At 41.9% G+C, this 22,640-nt stretch overlaps 1 protein-coding gene across 1 annotated transcript in view; it reads left to right on the forward strand.

Annotated features, from left to right (window-relative positions):
* Positions 1–15,290: 15,290 nt before the first annotated feature.
* agpat1 (1-acylglycerol-3-phosphate O-acyltransferase 1) overlaps positions 15,291–22,640 on the forward strand; it is a 103,303-nt gene continuing 95,953 nt past the window's right edge. The window contains exon 1 of the mRNA XM_062973658.1: positions 15,291–15,608. The gene's annotated coding sequence lies outside the window, so the exon portion shown is untranslated. The remainder of the gene's footprint in view (positions 15,609–22,640) is intronic.

Below are 22,640 nucleotides of genomic sequence, written 5' to 3' on the forward strand. Positions count from 1 at the left end.
TTCACTTCGGCAGAAAAAATGGAAATCAAAGATACAGAATGGGGGACGCCTGGCTTGACAGCAGTGTGTGCGAAAAAGACCTTGGAGTCCTCGTGGACAACAAGTTAAACATGAGCCTACAATGTGATGCGGCTGCTAAAAAAGCCAACGGGATTTTGGCCTGCATCAATAGGGGAATAGCGTCTAGATCCAGGGAAGTCATGCTCCCCCTCTATTCTGCCTTGGTCAGACCACACCTGGAATACTGCGTCCAATTTTGGGCACCGCAGTTGAAGGGAGATGTTGACAAGCTGGAAAGCGTCCAGAGGAGGGCAACTAAAATGATTAAGGGTCTGGAGAACAAGCCCTATGAGGAGCGGCTTAAAGAGCTGGGCATGTTTAGCCTGCAGAAGAGAAGGCTGAGAGGAGACATGATAGCCATGTACAAATACGTGAAGGGAAGTCATAGGGAGGAGGGATCAAGCTTGTTTTCTGCTGCCCTGCAGACTAGGACAAGGAACAATGGCTTCAAACTACAGGAAAGGAGATTCCACCTGAACATTAGGAAGAACTTCCTCACTGTGAGGGCTGTTCGGCAGTGGAACTCTCTCCCCCAGACTGTGGTGGAGGCTCCTTGTTTGGAAGCTTTTAAGCAGAGGCTGGATGGCCATCTGTCGGGGGTGCTTTGAATGCGATTTCCTGCTTCTTAGCGGGAGGTTGGACTAGATGGCCCATGAGGTCTCTTCCAACTTCTATGATTCTATGATTCTATATCCTCAGCTACTGTAAGAAAATCGCACAGACTGACTACAAACAGGGGCATAACTATGTGGCCCAAATTATTCATTGGAATTTATGCCACAAGTACTATCTGCCAGTAGTAAAGAACTGGTGAGATCACGAACCTGCAAAAGTATTGGAAAATGAGCACGCAAAAATACTGTGGGACTTTTGAATCCAGACTGACAAAGTTCTGGAACACAATACAAGAGACCTCACAGTTGTGGACAAGAAAAAGGTTTGGATTATTGTTGTTGCCATACCAGGTGACAGTCGAATTGATGAAGAACAACAAGAAAAATTAAACCGTTATCAAGACCTCAAGATCAAACTGCAAAGGCTCTGGCATCTGTCCGAATGTATCTCCCGCTACAACCCACCTCGAAGCTTAAGATCGTCAGGTGAGGCCCTGCTCGCAGTCCCGTCAGCCTCACAGGTGCGGCTGGCAGGGACGAGAGGCAGGGCCTTTTCAGTAGTGGCTCCCTGCCTATGGAACGCCCTCCCCATTGAAGTCAGGCAGGCTCCCTCCCTCCTGTCTTTCCGAAAGAGAACAAAAACGTGGTTATGGGACCAGGCATTTGAACATGAGCAGCAGCAAAAATGAGATATGAATATATGACCTACTGACAGACCCCACCTGAACATGGAAAGCACCTTAAATGTATATTTAAATGTATAATTATGTATATTTTAATGTATGTTCTTAATTTTATTGTAATTTTTAATCTTGATGGATTTTTAAATTTGAGGAAAACTGTTTCTGATGTGTATGTTTATATTGTAAGCCGCCCTGAGTCCCCTGATGGGTGAGAAGGGCTGGGTAGAAGTGATGTAATAAATAATAAATAATCGGCACACTGGGTGCCGTGCCAAAAGATCTCAGCTGGCATTTGGAAATAATAAACATTGACAAAATTATGATCTGTCAACTGCAAAAGGCCACTTTACTGGGATCTGCGTACATCATCCGAAAATACATCACACAGTCCTAGACACTTGGGAAGTGTTCGACTTGTGATTCTGTGATACGAAATCCAGCATATCTATCTTGTTTGCTGTCATACTGTGTCTTTGTATCAATAGTAACTTTATTTTTATATCCCACCTCCATCTCCCCGAAGGGACTTGGGATGACTTACATGGGGACAAGCCTGATCCAACAAATAAAAACCGAACATGAATTAAAACATATCTCAATAAAATCAACATTACAACATGGCAATAACATAAAAACGGCATCATCAACAGCTAATAGTATGAGCAGTAATGGGTACTGAAATTAGGGGGAAGGTTATTGTGCAATATAATTTCAGAACACGGCTGGTGGACAAAAATGCAATGGCCAATAATAAATTAGAAATAAAAGAGCAATGTCAGTTTAAAACACTAAACCTATAGGAGGAAGGACAGGGATGAAATGCGGGAACCCCTGGTAGATATAGTTGGGGCCGAATATCTTGTGAACTACTTAATCGAAAGAACAACGATCCACGTTTTTAGCTCTTTACGGAACTTGGACAGTGTGGGTTATTATTGTTATTATAGTGGAGCTGTATTCTCACAGCAAGAGATAAGAGCATGGAGTCATATTGCCACATTTCCCAGTTTAACCTTTTTTGGCAGGTTTGATTATTCACATATTTGGATAATATGGACTCCCTAGGAATGTCTAGGCTCCCCAGTGAGACTGTAAGGCAGGCATGGGCAAACTTACTACCTATTACAGGGAAAACCATCTGATTCCTAATCCATCTAAAATGCAGACGTGTGCTTTTCACCTTAAGAACAGACAAGAATTTCAAGCTCTGAGGATTACCTGGAAGGGACCCCACTGGAGTATTGCAGCACTCCAAAATACTTGGGAGGTACCCTGGACCGTGCCCTGACTTACAAGAAGCACCGCTTGACTATCAAGAAAAAAGTGGGTGCTAGAAATAATATTGCACAAAAGCTGACTAACACAACCTGGGGATCACAACCAGACACAGTGAAGACATCTGCCCTTGCACTTTGCTATTCTGCTGCTGAATATGCATACCCAATGTGGAATACATCTCACCATGTTAAAACAGTGGATGTGGCTCTTAATGAGACATGCCACATCATCACAGGATGTCTACGCCCTACACCATTGGATAAATTATACTGTTTAGCAGGCATTGCACCACCTGACATCCATCTGGAAGTAGCAGCCAATAATGAAAGGTCCAAGGCAGTGACATCTCCGGCCCATCCCCTGTTCGGATATCAGGCAGCATGCCAACACCTTAAATCAAGAAATAGCTTCCTAAGATCTACAGAGATACTCGCAGGAACACCTCAGCAAGCGAGAGTCCAAAAGTGGTAGGCTAAAACCCGGAACCTCAACCCATGGCTGATACCAAATGAGAGGCTCCCTCCTGGGCATACAAAAGACTGGGCAACTTGGAAGGCACTGAACAGACTGCACTCTGGCACCATGAGATACAGAGCCAGTCTTCAGAAATGGGCTACAAAGTGGAGTCCGCAACACGTGAGTGTGGAGAAGAGCAAACCACAGACCACCTATTTCAATGCAGTCTGAGCCCTTCCACATGCACAATGGAGGACCTTCTTATAGCAACACCAGAGGCACTCCAAGTGGCCACTTACTGGTCAAAGGATCAGTTTAGTATAATGACATGTGTTTAACATTGTTTGCATTTTCAAATACATTACAACTACCCTTGGTTTGCTTCTGACATGATAAATAAATAAGGCAGGTAATCCCACAATAGCTGCTTTGAACCAGGATATCTGTGTCCACACTGCCATAGAACCTAGTTCAAGGCAGATAATATGGGATTTTATTCAGCTGTGTGGAAGGAGTCATAGATTAGGCCTGAGTCTGATTTGGATTTTATATGACCTATCTAAGGTGCTGAAGCCAAGGTTCAGGACCCTGGATAGCTCCTTTAAAGTGTGACATAACCTGGCCTGGTGTTGTAGTTCAGCCTGTGTTACCTGTATTAGTGCCTGATGTCAATGAGGATTCTGGGCCTGGGCTTGTATCTGATTCTAGGTCTGTGTCTGATTCAAAGAGGATGATAATCTTGTCAAGCCTACCTTACAGCCAGAGGCCTTTGCAGAGCAGAGACCAGAGCCTCAAGACTAAATTCCTTGAGGGGCTGCTTTTCCGAAGGAGTTTCTTTGGATACAGATACAGCTGCAAAGGTTAATGAGCTAGCAGATAGGAGGCGAGACTTTTGTAAACAAAGAGAAAGTTCCCATGTCTTTTACCGGTCAGTTCATCTCAGAGAGAAAAAAGAGCAGATAAATTATCTGCTGAGAAAGTGAAATGAAATGCATTTTTCTCACTGCAGGAGACCTCCACATTTATGAGATTAACCTTTTTTGCAGGTTTGATTATTCACAGATTTGGATAATACAGACTCCCTAGGAACGTCTAGGCTCTCCAATGAGACTGTAGGGCAAGCATGGGCAAGCTGGGCCCTCCAGGAGTTTTGGACTTCAATTTCCACCATTCCTAACAGTCGGTAGGCTGTTAGGAATGGCGGGAGTTGAAGTCCAAAACACTTGGAGGGCCCAAGTTTGCTCATTCCTGCTGTTGGGTCAGACATACATTTGTGTTTGTTGCATTCAATGCAATACGTTCCAGCTATTAATCTTCCATAATCATTTCTCAGATAATATATATATTAAGGGGTCACAGTCTTCCCTTTAAATAGAACATATAAAGGTATCATAGGCTTCAAATTAATATCAGTTTCCTCCTTGTCTATAGTCTCATAGGTTCCCCTATGTACATTTTTAGATTAATTTTACATAACCTTAAACTAGAGATTGCTTCCTTTCCCTGGGAGCTCCAAACCAGAAAGGGTTTCCTTAAGCTCCACCCCCATAAAACTAACAGAAAAATGGCTATTATCAAGCTGTGGGCGAAACAACCTAACAAAATGAGCTGGGACTTATACAGTTCCATCACAGTCACCTTTAGGAATGCCTAGATCCTTGGAACAAATATATGGGCAACAATCAGCAAGCGTCAGTTAGGCATAAGACCCTGTAAAACTTCAACTCATGCAATTCCATAGCATTCAGCCATGGCAGTTAAAGTGGTGTCAAACTGCATTTATTGCACAGTGCAAATACACACGTGGTAGAAAAAAATGATATTTTTTATTCTTGGTTTTTCTAGTTTTATAAGGGTCCTGTACTCTTAACGCCAGATGATGGCAAAGCTGCTTTTTTGGTCTACATGTCCCATATGCTTTTCTTGCTCGGGGATTCTGTGAGATGCAATCCCAAAGGGATATTCTACAAATTCACATTCAGAGAATCAAAGAGGCCACAAGGGCCATCCAATGCAACCCCATTTTAGGTTGCTGTGAGTTCCCCCAGGCAAGAAGCAGCCAGGCTTTGAAGCTGTAAGGCTATTCAATGCTAATCAAGCTGGCCAATTGCAACATCAACAGACAAGCATTTGTTCTCCCACCCTGGATATTCCACAAATAAATAAATCTTGCTTTCCTAGTTTCCATAGGACTCACAACCTCTGCCATAGATGTGGGCAAAACGTCAGGAGAGAATGCTTCTAGAACATGGACATGCAGCCTGGAAAACTCACAGCAACCCAGTGATTCCAGTCATGAAAGACTTGAACTACACATTCAACCCCATTCTGCCAGGCAAGAACACACAATCAAAGCACCTCTGACAGATGACCAGCCAGCTTCTTTAAAAGCACCTGGAGTCATTGGCTTTCAGCGCAGTGAAGGGCACCATCAATCTAGAAATCTATGTTCAAGTTCCTGATATTCATATGACAGTTTCAGCCATGAATGGACACTTACTAGAAAGTTACTCCTGCCAAAATCTGAGGGATTTGGTCCAAGTCTCATGATTATGGTGTTATGTTGAGGACATACAAGTGCTATGGCAACTCCCAGCAATTACATGCAATTACACATTTAAAATGCCCTTCAAAATAATTCACTATGTAACATGATTTTTGTTCCTGGGTTATACATGTCATTTCCTAATTGGTCTGTCATAAAAAAATGGAAAAGGATTATTAAACTGCAGAAAATTGCAGAAAGGACAACCTGCAGCACATTTTGCTATAGTTTTTCAATAAACATCTCATTGAGTCTCAAGCAATTCAACCTAGTTTGTGGCAGCCACAAAGACAAAGTTTCTGGAGTAGTACAATTTCTTTCAAAGTAATCACCACACAATTAAACAAGAAATAACACTTTCAAACCAGGAACGTATTTTTTTCAAATTTTTTTAGATAGTGTAATGCCGTTAAAGCAATACCCCTGTATTAGAGCTTTCCAAACATTCAATGTAAGTGACACACTTTTTTGACACACATCATTTTTCAACACAGTCATACAGTTTTATTAACAAACAGGAGGTTAAATCAACCCCTTTATAAGAGTTACGCACACATACATAAATTGCAATGCCAAATGTATGGGGACACAATGTATCTCATGAAAGCTTCCATTTCTATTTTTAGAAAATACATGGTTTGTAAGATAATAACACACATTTGTAAGATTTTTGACATTTCTTGTTAAGTTCACGTCACACACCTACACACTGCAGCTGACACACTACACATAGTTTGGAAAAATCTACCCTAGACGGTTGCTTTAAAATGTTCTGTTTTAAAAGACTGCCTGAATAACAGGGTTTTGGCCTGATGCTGGAAGGAGGCTTTCTGGTTTCCCTGGGCAGGAAGTTCTAGTTTCCAAGAGCAGCCACGGAGAAGGCCCCCACTCATGTCCCCACCAGCTGAGCTTGCAATGGAGGTGGGACTGGGTGCACACAGCCATATAACCCAGAATATCAAGGCAGATTATCCACAATATAGCAGTTTATCTGAGTCCACACTGCCATATAATCCAGTTCAATGTGGATTTTATACAGCTGTTTGGAAGGGACTTGAGATGGTAGAAGGGATTTCAGAGTTTGTGCAGGTTTATACAGGGAGATACGGTCTGCCAAATAGCTTGGACCTGTGCCATACAGGGTTTTCTAGGTCATGACCAGCACTTCGAATTGTGCCCTGAACAAACTGGTTAACTACCTGGCTTCAGTTCTTTTATTTGCACGATTAAAGCTAGCACATGAACTGCATCCATTCTTGGATGTTTGAAAACCTGGATGTTTGAAAACTTTGAAATGATGAAGCCAGGTTGCTGATGGGGTTGGTGGCTACAGTATGGAATGAATGCAGTTTGAGGCCACTTGAACTGCCATGGCTCGATGTTATGAAATCCTAGAGTTTGTAGTTTGGTGAGAAGAGTAGGTTACAGGCGTTGCAAAACCACAACTTCAAGGATTTCAGAGCATTAAGTCATGGCAGTTAAAGTGATTTCAAACTGCATTCATTCAACGGTGTGTATGCATCCTAAGATGCAATTATCCTGTCTTTCTTCCACGACAGTATAGCAGGCTGCATTTAAGACGCTCCTTGGGGAAATGGCTATGGGAACTATCACGACAAGCACCACAAAATTTATCGATGCATTTCCCATAAGATAAATAAAATATTAGGATCTGTTTGAGTAGATGAAAGTTCACATATTGATTCTAGTGAACCAAGTCAGTGACTTAGGGCCCTTCCACACAGCCATATATAACCCAAAATATCTAGGCAGATAATCCACAATATCTGCTTTGAACTAGATTATCTGAGTCCACACTGCCATATAATCCAATTCAATGTGGGCTTTATACAACTGTGTGGAAAGGACCACAGACTTAACAGTGTAACTAATTGTGACTGCAGATGTTAACCAATATATACATGGAAAATGTGTTTGACTTGGAATGCATCCACACTGCAGACTTATAGCAGTTTGACTCCACTTGAACTGCAATGGCTCAAAGCTATGAATACACGGGAGTTGTAGTTTGGCGAGCACCTGGACTCTGGCAAATACGGTTAAAGATCATGTAAAACTACAACTTCCATATTCTATAGTTTTGAGCCATGACAGTTTTCTTCTTCTTTTTGATTCACTCAGTCATTTCCGACTCTTTGTGACCACATGGACCAGTCCACGCCAGAGCTCCCTGTCGGCCGTTGCTGCCCCCAGTTCCTTCAAGGTCAAGCCAGTCACTTCAAGGATACCATCCATCCATCTTGCCCTTGGTCGGCCCCTCTTCCTTTTTCCTTCCATTTTTCCCAGCATCATTGTCTTCTCCAAGCTTTCCTGTCTTCTCATGATGTGGCCAAAATACTTCAGCTTTGCCTCTAATATCCTTCCCTCCAGTGAGCAGTCGGGCATTATTTCCTGGAGGATGGACTGGTTGGATCTTCTTGGGGTCCAAGCCACTCTCAGGATTTTCCTCCAGCACCAAAGTTCAAAAGCGTCTATCTTCTTTTGCTCAGCCTTCCTTATGGTCCAGCTCTCGCATCCATAGAGTTTACGTGATGTCAAATTGCTATAATTCTGGAGTGTGGATGCATTCCAAGTCAAACACATTTTCCAGGTATATATTAGTCAATATCGGCAGTCAGAATTAATCACACTGTTCTATAATATTGAGCCATATAGCATGGATTAAAGGAGTGTCAAACTGCCTTAATTCTACAGTGTAGATGCACCTATTGTTATTGAAAATTAGACCCCAAAATTATGAATTATAAGATGTGGCTGTATTTGAAAATACAGTAGAGTCTCACTTATCCAACACTCGCTTATCCAACGTTTTGGATTATCCAATGCATTTTTGTAGTCAATGTTTTCAATATATTGTGATAATTTGGTGCTAAATTCATAAATACAGTAATTACTACATAGTATTACTGCGTATTGAACTACTTTTTCTGCCAAATTTGTTGTCTAACATGATGTTTTGGTGCTTAATTTGTAAAATCATAACCTAATTTGATGTTTAATAGGCTTTTCCTTAATGCCTCCTTATTATCCAACATATTCGCTTATCGAACATTCTGCCAGCCCGTTTATGTTGGATAAGTGAGACTCTACTGTATAACTAACCACATGGTTATCTCTGATTTCCCTACAGTAACCTTCTTATGAAATTTCCTGGAGGTCTCTCACTTTTATCTCACCCAGAGGAAATAATCATAGTCCTCACACAATGAACTGGGAAGAATGGGAGGAGGGCACACAATGAACTTTTGTCATAGCCTTTTGGGTCTATTTTGTCTGTTTTACTTAATTTGATCTGGGCTAGCCTAGGAACACTCCCTTTCCCAAGTCTCTGTATTGGACTCCTATTTAGAGACTGTAAAGGACTAAGAACGACTATGGTTCTTTCAGGTAGGGGGAATCTTTTTATCCCACCACTGCCACCAATTTGTGACGTGGCAATCACCAATTGGCAAGGAGGTGCCTCCTATTTCAGCCTTGCGTGACCACCAAAGACTCAGGGAGGAGACCTTTTTCTTCTTCTTCTTCTTCTTCTTCTTCTTCTTCTTCTTCTTCTTCTTCTTCTTCTCTTAAGATGGTAGTAACTTGGTTTAGAATATAGGCGACAGAGGCTTGGATGTTGAAAGAACAATAACAAGTTTATTCAGGCACAGACTTGGTGGTTACAAAAGAGGTATTCTTATTAACAGTTACAATGCTAGAATGAGATGAATCAAACTCTCTAAAGTATCACTTCTTTTACTTAAAGTAGTTAAAACCTATTCCTCTGCTCCTTTCTAACTGTTACTTCAGTGGATCTCTGTGAGTCCAGCTGGGATTGGTTCCCAAAGTCTGAAACTTGGATTATCCAGTGACTTCAAACCACAGTCACCCCTGTGATATACTATCACTGATTCTCTGTGCCTTTCCAGGACACAGACTACATTAAATAAGTCACCAAACTTATTTAAAACCGACTCAAAATGAACAATTGAGTCTCCTTGATTCCATCAACCTAGAATCAATCTTCCCTGTGCCTCATCAGAGCACAGACTGAACTCTTTTTAAAACATTCCCTCCTTTTTCTCCAAACGGCGGTTGGCTCCGCCCTTGTTACTATGGCAATCTGCCTCAGAATGCTGAGCTGGCTACCATCCCCCACACACTGGTAACTCTAATACTTACCCATTCCAAACATATACCTATATTTAAACATAACATCTGTAAACCAAAATTCATACTTCATTACAGAGACCTATTGATTTGACCAGCACCTTAAACACCCTATTGTTTACCAAGCCTAACACCATTGTTCACATCAGAGCCAAAGATATGGGGACCCACATTCCTTCTCGATTGCAACTCTCTCCTGAGCAGATTAATAAACAGATTGACACTTAAAATGCTCCAATGACATTTTATCAAATTTTCCGAAGGACCAACCAATGATGATGTTGGATGGAGTCCTGAGGTACTCAGGATTTGGAGTCTAGCTGAACAGTTTCTAAACCAATCAGAAGCTTGTATGGGTTTCTTGAATAGCTGTCAGAATAAAATAAAAATGCTCTGTATTTGCAATTGTGTTTGCCAGTTCTTTGGAGTGCTTTCTCCGCTGACATCCTCTCTGGCCACTGAGAATAAACTTCTGATTTTGCCTTCAATCTGTCTGTGTTTCATTCAGTCTTCTGGGAAGCTAAAACACTCCAGGCCCTGAACTCATGATTTCAGCTGAGCTGAACTCACATAACACCACAATGAAGAGACAAGCACAAAGGAAGCAACAGATAAAGGAGAGGGAGACTGAGAAAAGGATAAATATGTGATTACATCTGTTTAGGCTTGACTGATTGTATATTATATGCAATTACATGGTTACTGGGTTTAGAATTGGATTAATATATATTATATTATTATATGCAATTACATGGAAAGTTGGTTTCTGGGTTAGATTATTGCATGATTATATGTAATTACAGAACGCTGGAACTTGATTTATTTTACACCTTATGGTGAGAGTAACTATACCTTACGGGCGAAGTGTCAACATGGTGCAGTGCTTTGAGTGCTGGGCTACAACTCATCAAGAAGCCTGAGGCAGGTGAGAGTTGGAGTCAACACTGTAGAATGAATGCAGTTTGACATCAATTTAACTGCTGTGGCTCAATGGTAGTTAATCCTGGGATTTACTAGTATTCCCGTAGAGAAGGCGGAAGACCTTGTAAAACTACAACTCCCATGATTTCATAGCTATGAGCCGTGGCAGCTAAAGTGGTGTCAAACTGCATTTATTCTACACTGCAGATGCACCATAGGGCACCCTTGGATTCATTCAGATTTCAGGGGAAAGCTGATCTTCATTATCCAGACATTCTGCACCTGCAGTTTCAACCATCCATGGCTTGCAAATATTAAAATATGAAACCCAAACAGCTAAACCTTTACTTTGCCATTTTTTAAAAGGGACACCATATTATATAGAACTAGCTGTGCCCGGCCACGCTGTGGCATTGTCTGGTGGTGTCTGTATTTTATAGGCAGTGTGGAAGAGGCCTAAGTGAGGCCTAACTTTGCCATTCCCCTGGGCTGAGTGGGTTGCTAGGAGACCAAGTGGGCAGAGCTTAGCCTTCTAACTGGCAGCAATTGGATAAAAACAATTATTCCTCTCCCTCTAATTAGGACTTTATTTTTCTTTTCTTTTTGTTGTATCAACCTAAAGGCATGAATGAGGGGGTGTGCTGTCAATTTTTGAGGTTGTGCGATGTTTAGTTTTGTTGTTTTGTCGGTCACCAGGATTCCATCACTCTTTTATATATATAGATAAAATGGGACTCGAGCACCCATGGATTTTGGTATCAATTTGGGGGGGGGGATTCAAACCAAATTGCAACAAAAACTAAGGGCCCACCATATAATACATTTCTGCCATTTATTTTCCCTATTTTTCCCACTGCTTTTATTATTTTGTGCATGAGAGGAAATAAGTGTCTAATGTATACATTACCAGAATATCTTGGGAGCTGGGACACAAGTTGTAACACAAAATTCATTTATATGCCATATAAATTTTATATACATAACCTGAGGGTAATTTTATACACAATACTTGTAATAATTTATGGCATGAAGCCAAGTTTGTGTATATTGAAGCAAAGGTGCCACTGTCTCAGGCACTCATGTGGATCATTTTGGATTTTAATGCAAGGAGAGAAGAGGATATGTGTACGTGTGTATGTTTAAGTATATACATATTTTATGTATATTCATATACAGGTCATATGAGTTACAAACGTCCAACTTACATTTGACTCACAGTTAAGAACGGGGGTGTAAAAACAGAAAGTAAGAGAAATCTATTCCTCAGAAGGGAAATTCACACTTGAAAGAGTTATCATGGGGAAAGGGTTTCTCAGCTGAAGCTTTATCACTAATCCTTGTTTCCCCAATGAGCCAAATTTTCCAAAATCCAGTTTTCACAGGGACAGAGAATGAAGTGAAATCTTCTGAAGAGGAGCACAGACAACAAGTTCTTGGAGAACGGAGAAGTCCCAGCAGATTGGAGGAGCGTGAATGTGGTCCCTATCTTCAAGAAGGGAAAAAAGGATGAGCAAAACAATTACCATCCAGTCAGCCTCATGTTGATACCAGGCAAGATTCTGGAAAAGATCATGAAGGAGGTGGTCTGCAAACACTTAGAAAGGAATGCGGTCATTGCTAATAGTCAACACGGATTTACCAAAAACAAGTCATGTCCGTCTAATCTGATCTCTTGTTTTGATAGAGTTACAAGCTGGCTCAATGCAGGGAACGTCATGGATGTAGCGTTTCTGGATTTCAGGAAGGTCTTCAACAAGGTCCCCCATGACCTTCTGGCAAACAAACTAGTAAAATGTGGGCTAGACAGAACTACGGTTAGGTGGATCTGTAATTGGCTAAACGAACAAACCCAAAGGGTGCTCACCAATGCGTCGTCTTCATCTTGGAAAGAAGTCACGAGTGGAGTGCCATAAGCAGGGTTCTGTCCTGGGCTCAGTTCTGTTTAACATCTTTATTAACGACTTAGATGAAGGGTTAGAAGGCACGATCATCAAGTTTGCAGACGACACCAAATTGGGAGGGATATCTAACACTCCAGAAGACAGGAGCAGAATTTAAAATGATCTTAACAGATTAGAGAGATGGGCCAAAACCAACCAAATGAAGTTCAACAGGGACAAATGCAAGATACTCCGCTTAGGCAGAAAAAATGAAATGCAAAGATATAGAATGGGGGACACCTGGCTCGACTGCAGAACATGTGAAAAAGATCTTGGAGTCCTTGTGGACAAGTTAAACATGAGCCAACAATGTCATGCGGCAGCTTAAAAAGCCAATGGGATGTTGGCCTGCATCAATAGGGGTATAGTGTCTAGATCCAGGGAAGTCATACTACCTCTGTATCCCGCCTTGGTCAGACAACATCTGGAATCACACTGTGTCCAATTCTGAGCACAGGAATTGAAGGGAGATGTTGGCAAGCTGGAAAGTGTCCAGAAGAGGGTGACTAAAATTATCAAGGGTCTGGAGAACAAGCCCTATGAGGAGTGGCTTAAAGAGCTGGGCATGTTTAGCCTGCAGAAGAGAAGGCTGAGAGGAGACATGATGAGGGCTATGTATAAATATGTGAGAGGAAGTCATATGGAGGAGGGATCAAACTTCCTTTCTGCTGCCCTGGAGGCTAGGACTCGTAACAATGGCTTCAAACTACAGGAAAGGAGATTCCACCTGAACATCAGGAAGAACTTCCTCACTGTGAGAGCTGTTCAGCAGTGGAACTCTCTGTCCCGGAGTGTGGTGGAGGCTCCTTCTTTGGAGGCTTTTAAGCAGAGGCTGGATGGCCATCTATTGGGGGTGCTTTGAATGCGATTTTCCTGTTACCAACCCCATGATTCTATGTCATGATCCCATTTTGGCATTTGTTCACCTTTTGGTGCTGGTTATTGACCGTAATAATAAAACACTACTATACTTTATTTCCCATACCACCATACTTCGCCGCAGCAATGTGTGGCTGGGAACAGCTAGCATATATATATATATATATATATATATATATATATATATATACACATACACACACACACACACACACATATATATACACAGTAGAGTCTCACTTATCCAACATAAACGGGCTGGCAGAACGTTGGATAAGTGAATATGTTGGATAATAAGGAGGGATTAAGGAAAAGCCTATTAAACATCAAATTAGGTTAGGATTTTACAAATTAAGCACCAAAACATCATGTTATACAACAAATTTGACAGAAAAAGTAGTTCAACACGCAGTAATGCTATGTAGTAATTACTGTATTTACGAATTTAGCACCAAAATATCACGATGTATTGAAAACATTGACTACAAAAATGGGTTGGATAATCCAGAATGTTGGATAAGTGAGACTCTACTGTACCACCAATTCCTCAATATTTTATTTCCCATACCACCGTACTTCGCCACAGCAACGCGTGGCTGGGCACAGCTAGTATATATATACAGTAGAGTCTCACTTATCCAAGCCTCGCTTATCCAAGTTTCTGGATTATCCAAGCCATTTTTGTAGCTAATGTTTCCAATATATCGTGATATTTTGGTGCTACATTCGTAAATACAGTAATTACTACATAGCATTACTGCGTATTGAACTACTTTTTCTGTCAAATTTGTTGTGTAACATGATGTTTTGGTGCTTAATTTGTAAAATCATAACTTAATTTGATGTTTAATAGGCTTTTCCTTAATCCCTCCTTATTATCCAACATATTCGCTTATCCCACGTTCTGCTGGCCCGTTTATGTTGGATAAGTGAGACTCTACTGTATATATATATATATATATATATATATATATATATATATATATATAAAAGAGTAATGGTATCACGGCAGCGGACAAAACAACAAAACTAAACACCCCACAACCTCGAAAATTGACAGCACAACCCCTCATCCATGCCTCTAGGTTGATACAACAAAAAGAAAAGAAAAATAAAGTCCCAATTAGAGGGAGAGGAATAATTGTTTTTAGCCAATTGCTGCCAGTTAGAAGGCTAAGCTCTGCTCACTTGGTCTCCTAGCAACCCACTCAGCCCAGGGGACCCTTTACCTTAACTACCACCAATTCCTCAATACTTTATTTCCCATACCACCATACTTCGCCACAGCAACGCATGGCCGGGCACAGCTAGTATATATATATATTCATGTGTACATATTGATATTTATGTAGATATGAATATATGCATTTGCATATGCATATATGAGTGTGTGTGTGTGTGAATATATTTGTCTTTGTGCGAGTGCATGCCTATGTATAGGCATAGGAAGATGAATATATATATGTGTGTATAACGGGGGAAAAGAATGAATGAAAAACATTTCAAGAGGGATGGATAGATGAAAAGCAAGCAAGAGGATTGAGGAGGAAGAAGAAGGAGTGCCAAGACAAATAGAAAGCAGGAAGAAGGAAGGAGAAAGAGGAGGACGCAAGTCGAGAGAGAGTGGCCACTTTGGGGGCATGTGAGCCCGGGGAGGGGGGAAGAAGAGGGGAGAAAGAGGAAGAGGAGGAGGGGCGGAAAGGTCCGCTGCCATTGGCGGCTGGGGCTGCCCATCAGCTGCCCCCTACTTCCTGCCCCCCTCCCTCTTTCCCTCTCCCTCCCAGCGCGCCGGCAGGAGAAGAAGAAGAAGCAGCAGAGCCAGAGCATCTCTCCCTTCTCTTGCTTCTCCTTCCACCCAGCCTTTCCCCTCCCTCCTCCCTCTGAATCCATTTATCCCTCCTTTGCAGCGCATCTTGCAAAGCAGCCGCTGCAATTGCATCTCCTCCTCCTCCATCGCTGCCTCGTTTTCTCCCCCACTTTCCCCCTTGCAAAGGCTAGCATGGCCTGGGCCTGGAGGCGAGGGGGGTAGGTGCAGGAGCCCCCTCCCAGGAAGGGGAAGCAGGTAAGAATTGGCTTTTGCTGCAAAAAAGGAAGGGTGGGAGCCATCCTTTGCATCCCCTTTGGAGGGAAGACTCTCTAGGCCCATTGCATACTGCCATTTGTGGGGTTGCTTTGCATATTATTATTATTTTTGGTGGGGGGGGGATCTGAATCATGGGGTGGGTGGGATGTGTTATTTACCATGTCTAGGGATGGGAGGTATCCTTTGCATGGGATGGGAAGGTATAATTTGTGGGTTGCTTTGAGTTTTCCTGGCTCCATGGCCATGATCCAGAAGCATTCTCTCCTGACGTTTCGCCCACATCTATGGCAGGCATCCTCAGAGGTTGTGAGGTATATAGGAAACTAAGCAAGGGATGTTTGGTTTATATATCTGTGTATAATTTGCATTATGGGAGGATTGGAAGTGTCATTCAATGGTTCTCAACCTGGGAGTCCCCATATGTTTTTGGCCTACAACTCCCAGAAATCTCAGCTGTTGGGATCTCAACCTAGGGTCCCCAGATGTTTTTGGCCTACAACTCCCAGAAATCCCAGCTTTTAGATTCTCAAGCTGGGAGTACCCAGATGTGGTTCTCAACCTAGGGTTCCCATATGTTTTTGGCCTAAAATTCCCAGAAATCCCAGCTATTAGATTCTCAACCTGGGGGTCTCCAGATGTGGTTCTCAACCTAGGGTTCCCATATGTTTTTGGCCCACAACTCCCAGAAATCCCAGCTTTTAGATTCTCAACCTGGGGGTCCCCAGATGTGGTTCTCAACCTAGGGTTCCTATATGTTTTTGGCCTACAACTCCCAGAAATCCCAGCTGTTGGGTTCTCAACCTGGGAGTCCCCAGATGTGGTTCTCATCCTAGGGTTCCCATATGTTTTTGGCCTTCAACTCCCAGAAATCCCAGCTATTAGGTTCTCAACCTGGGGGTCCCCAGATGTGGTTCTCAACCTAGGGTCCCCATATGTTTTTGACCTACAACTCCCAGAAATCCCAGCTTTTAGATTCTCAAGCTGGGAGTCCCCAGATGTGGTTCTCAACCTAGGGTTCCCATATGTTTTTGGCCTACAACTCCCAGAAATCCCAGCTATTAGGTTCTCAACCTGGGGGTCCCCAGATGTGGTTCTCAACCTAGGGTTCCCATATGTTTTTGGCCTACAACTCCCAGAGATCCCAGCTATTAGGTTCTCAACCTGGGGGTCCCCAGATGTGGTTCTCAACCTAGGGTTCGCATATGTTTTTGGCCTACAACTCCCAGAAATCCCAGCTATTAGGTTCTCAACCTGGGAGTCCCCAGATGTGGTTCTCAACCTAGGGTTCCCATATGTTTTTGGCCTAAAAATTCCAGAAATCCCAGCTATTAGGTTCTCAACCTGGGGGTCCCCAGATGTGGTTCTCAACCTAGGGTTCCCATATGTTTTTGGCCTACAACTCCCAGAAATCCAAGCTGTTGGGTTCTCAACCTGGAGGTCCCCAGATGTTTTTGGCCTTCAACCCCCAGAAATCCTAACAGCTGGGATTTCTGAGAGTTGTAAGCCAAAAGCATCTGGGAACCCTAGGTTGAGAACCACTGTGTTAGGGGGAGAGATACAATTTGCATTCGTTCCTCTGAAGGGGAGATGTGGGTCTAGGCCAGGCATGGGCCGACTTGGGCCCTCCGAGTGTTTTGGTCTTAGTGATTAATGATTTATAGTTATGCCGATGGTTTGTATCATTTTTAATGATTTAATTTATGGATATACAGTAGAGTCTCACTTATCCAAGCTAAACGGGCCGGCAGAAGCTTGGATAAGCGAATATCTTGGATAACAAGGAGGGATTAAGAAAAAGCCTATTAAACATCAAATTAGGTTATGATTTTACAAATTAAGCACCAAAACTTCATGTTATACAACAAATTTGACAGAAAAAGTAGTTCAATATGCAGTAATGTTATGTTGTAATTACTGTATTTACAAATTTAGCACCAAAATATCACGATATATTGAAAACATTGACTACAAAAATGGCTTGGATTATCCAGAGGCTTGGATAAGCGAGGCTTGGATTAGTGAGACTCTACTGTATGTGATTTCTTTCAGACTTGTAATGTTCTTTTATATCAGTGGTTCCCAACGAGCCTACGAGCTGTTAGGAATTGTGGGAGTTGGAGTCCAAAACACCTGGAGGGCCTAAATTGGCCCATGCCAGATCTAGGCCTTTAGGGTGGGAGGTATCACTTGTATCATAGGAGACAGAGAATAGCTTTGCATTGGGGAGATACAGGTTGCTTAAAGTGATGGGAAGAAAGTGTCATTTGCATTTGGGGAGTGGGGAAGGAGAGGGTGCAGTTTGAATTATGGGGTGCATCATTTGCATTGGGGGAGAAAATTGCTTGTGATGAGGGGTATAATTTTATAGGGAAAGGAGAGGGAAGCAATGGGAGTTGAGCCTCCAACCCACATGTGTCAAACTCAAGGCCTATAGACCGAATGTGGCCCTCCGTCTCATATGTGGCACCCACAGAAGCTGGACTACAACTCCTGTCTTCCTCATCATTAGACATCACAACTTGTTGTGATACAGTAACACCTGGAAGTATTGTTGATGGCCCTCCATATCATTATATGTAGCCACCCAGAAGCTGGACTACAACTCCTGTCTTCCTCATCATTCGACATCACAACTAGAGCTGATGGGAGTTGTGATACAGTAGTGTTGTCGTGGTGTTGTCGAAGGCTTTCATGGCCAGGATCACAGGGTTGTTGTGTTTTTTTCCGGGTTGTATGGCCATGTTCCAGAAGTATTCTCTACTGACGTTTCACCCACATCTATGGCAGGCATCCTTAGAGGTTGTGAGGTATGGAGAAACTAAGCATGGAAGGTTTATATATCTGTGGAAGTTCCTGGGCTGGGGGAAAGAAGGCTTTCATGGCCATAATCACTGGGTTGTTGTGCATTTTCTGGGCTGTATGGCCATGTTTCTGGAACATGGCAGTCCTTCTGGAACATGGCCACAGAGCCCGTAAAATGCACAACAACCCAACACCTGGAAGATTTGTTCTGTTTAGTCAGGAGGATTGGGGTTTGGATGTAGATACAAAGTTTATGGGGATGAGAAAACAGGGTCTTCTCAGTGTGGCCCTAGGCTGTGGAACTCCCTCTCCAGTGACATCAAAACACTCTCCTGAAGCTTCAGGAAGAATCTTAAGACCTGGCTATTTAAGCAAGCCTTTGGGGATTAATGTGATCCAATATGATGATAGTGACTAGATCCAGGGAAGTCATGCTCCCGCTCTATTCTGCCTTGGTCAGACCACACCTGGAATCACACTGTATCCAGTTCTGGGCACTGCAATTGAAGGGAGATGTTGACAAGCTGGAAAGTGTCCAGAGGAGGGCAACTAAAATGATCAAGGGTCTGGAGAACAAGCCTTATGAGGAGCGGCTTAAAGAACTGGGCATGTTTAGCCTGCAGAAGAGAAGGCTGAGAGGAGACATGATGAGGGCCATGTATAAATATGTGATGGGAAATAACAACAACAACAATTTAATGAATTTTCTTAGGCATAGAACAGGGGTCCCCAAACTAAGGCCCGGGGGCCGGATGCGGCCCATTGAAGCCATTTATCCGGCCCCCCATGGCACAAGGGCAGAAGGGGGTTGGGCTAAATGACCTAAGGGGTCTCTTCTTCTCTTACAACCCTTTTATTATTATTATTTTATTTTATTATGACATAATAGGGTTGTAAGAGAAGAAGAGACCCCTTAGGTCATTTAGCCCAACCCCCTTCTTACATTATTATTATTATTATTATTATTATTATTATTATTATTATTATTTAATTATGACACAGCAAACAAGACAGATATGCTGGATTTCGTGTCACAAAATCGCAAGTCGAACACTTCCCAAGTGTCTAGGACTGTGTGATGTATTATTATTATTATTATTATTATTATTATTATTATTATTATTATTATTATTATTTAATTATGACACAGCAAACAAGACAGATATGCTGGATTTCGTGTCACAAAATCGCAAGTCGAACACTTCCCAAGTGTCTAGGACTGTGTGATATATTTTCGGATGATGCATGCAGATCCCAGTAGGGTGGCCTTTTGCAGTTGGCAGATCGTAATTTTGTCAATTATTATTATTATTTGAAACGCAACAAGGTGAGTTCACATCAGACATTCTGCTGGCTCTTGTATTGGATCACACATGTGTCTAGGACTGTGTAATGTATCGGTGAATAATGCGGGCAGATCCAAGTAAGGTGGCCTTCTGCAGCTGACAGATGGTAATTTTGTCAGTGTCGATTGTGTTTAAGTGCAGGCCAAGGTCTTTAGGCACTGCAGCTAGTGTGCTGATCACCACTGGGACCACCTTGATTGGCTTGTGCCAGAGTCTTTGCAGTTCGATCTTTAAATCCTCATATTGTGTCAGCTTTTCCAATTGTTTCTCCTCAATCCTGCTGTCCCCTGGGATTGCAACATCGACAATCCATACTTTGTCTTTTAATTGAGTATTATTATTATTATTAACATTGAGGCTGGGTGGCCATCTGTCAGGGGTGTTTTTCTTGTGCTTTCGGTGCACAAAGGCAGGAGGAGATTGGACTCAATGTCCCTAAGGGTCTCTTCCAAACCTCTTTTTATTGTTGTTGTTGTTGTTGTTGTTGTTGTTGTTATTATTATTATTATTATTGCTCGGCCCACTATAGTCCGGCCCTCCAACGGTCCGAAGGATCATTAACTGGCCCCCTGTTTAAAAAGTTTGGGGACCCCTGGCATAGAAGATTCAGAGCTGGGTTTACCAGTTCCTTCATCTCAAGTATAGCCTTGATGGTCTCTCATCCAAATACAGAAGAGTCTCACTTATCCAACATAAATGGGACGGCAGAATGTTAGATAAGCGAAAATGTTGGATAATAAGGAGGGATGAAGGAAAAGCCTATTAAATGTCAAATTACGTTATAATTTTACAAATTAAGCACCAAAGTCATCATTTTTTACAACTAATTGACAGAAAAATCAGTTCAATACTTGGTAACGTTACGTAATTACTGTATTTATAAATTTAGCACCAAAACATCACGATGTATTGAAAACATTGACCAAAAAAATTGGCTACTTACAAACTGACTACAAATAAAGATAGAATTGCATAAAATGAACTTACAGTAGCAACAGTGTTGGAAATTAAATACATAAAAAGTTCAATCCTTGCTGCCTAGACAAACAGCTGTGGATCCAGGCAGGAGGCAAACTGCGTTGGATAATCCAGAACATTGGATAAGTGAATGTTGGATAAGTGAGAATCTACTGTAGATGTAAACAACAAGGATAGATGTATGAGGAACTGTAATTTGGAGGGAAAGGGAGAAAAGTTGTAGGAAATTAATGAGTTTGGTGATGGAAACATCTGGAGAGAAATGCTATGCATATATTAATTTATGGTGATCCCATGAATTTCATAGGATTTTCGTAAGTCAGTAATACTTAAGAGGTGATTTTGCCAGTTCCTTCGTCCGAAATATAGGTTACAGTATTGCTATTCTTTGATGGCTTCCCATCTAAGTAATAAGCTGACTATGCTTAGCTTCCAAGATCTAATGGGATCTGGTACCTTTGGGGCATGTAGGTGGACAAATATGACTTCTGACTATTTTTCTGAGGCTCCTTCTCCTCTTATCAGTGAAATTGTTCATACTTTATAAAATAAAACTCGAGCTGTGTTATCCAAGGCTTTCATGGCTAGAATCACTATGAGTTTTCTGGGCTGTATGGCCATGTTCCAGAAGCATTCTCTCCTGACGTTTCACCCACATCTGTGGCAGGCATCCTCAGAGGTGGTGAGGTCTGTTGGAAACTAGGCAAATGAGGTTTATATATCTGTGGGAGAAAGAACTCTTGCCTGTTGGAGGCAAGTGTGAATGTTGCCATTGGCCAGTTTGATTAGCATTGAATAGCCTTGTAGCTTCAAGTCCTGGCTGATTTCTGCCTGGGTGAATCCTTTGTTGGGAGGTGCTAACCTGGCCCTGTTTGTTTCATGCCTTTAATTCCCTTGTTTTCTGAGTGTTGTTCTTTATTTACTGTCCCTATTTTTAAATTTTTAAATACTTGTAGCCAGATTGTGTTCATTTTCATGGTTTCCTCCTTTCTGTTGAAATGGTCTACATGCTTGTGGTTTCAGTGGCTTCTCTGTGTAGTCTGACATGGCGGTTGTGAGAGTTGTCCAGCATTTCTGTGTTCTCCAATAATATGCTGTGTTCAGGTTGGTTCATCAGGTGCTTTACTATGGCTGACTTCTCTGGTTGAGTTAGGCTGCAGTGCCTTTCATGTTCCTTGATGTGTTTGGTGGTTCCTATGGAGACTTGTCCAAGCTGTTTGTCAAAAATCATCTTATCACCTTAATTCTTTCTCAAAAAGTCAATTAAGGGTTTACAAACTTACAAACAAATTAACAATGGCTTTTCCAATTTGATATTCCTTTCTGAGCATCTAATGTTCTTCCTGTTATAATCAAATATTAAAGTATTCTTTCAACATTAGTAACCATTAACTTCTAATGCAGTTACTCTAATTTAAGTTAGACAAAACTTCTGGCTAATACATATTGCCTTTTATATAATAATCTATTTATCCCCTTGCCTTCTTTCTTTTTAAGCCATCCATTTCCTTTCCCCATTCTCAAGGAAAATACATTTAGTCCAGCACGAATGTTGAGGGCTGGCAGTAGCTACTTTGGGAATGAATTCTTGGGGAGTAAGGACTTAGGAGCAGCCTTGGCAGCATATGTTTGAGATCTATATATATAAAAGGGTAATGGAATCACGGCACCGGACAAAACAACTAAACTAAACGCCCCACAACCTCGAAAATTTACAGCACAACCTCTCATCCACGCCTCTATGTTCATACAACAAAAAGAAAAGAAAAATTAAGTCCTAGCCACAGCAACGCGTGGCTGGGCACAGCTAGTATTTTATAAAATAGTATCTCAGTTACCTGGTGATGCTTGGGTTAGGGATCTGTAATGATAAATGTTAGAAATA

Source organism: Anolis carolinensis, chromosome 2, assembly GCF_035594765.1.
Source record: "Anolis carolinensis isolate JA03-04 chromosome 2, rAnoCar3.1.pri, whole genome shotgun sequence".
Taxonomy (NCBI): Eukaryota; Metazoa; Chordata; class Lepidosauria; order Squamata; family Dactyloidae; genus Anolis; species Anolis carolinensis.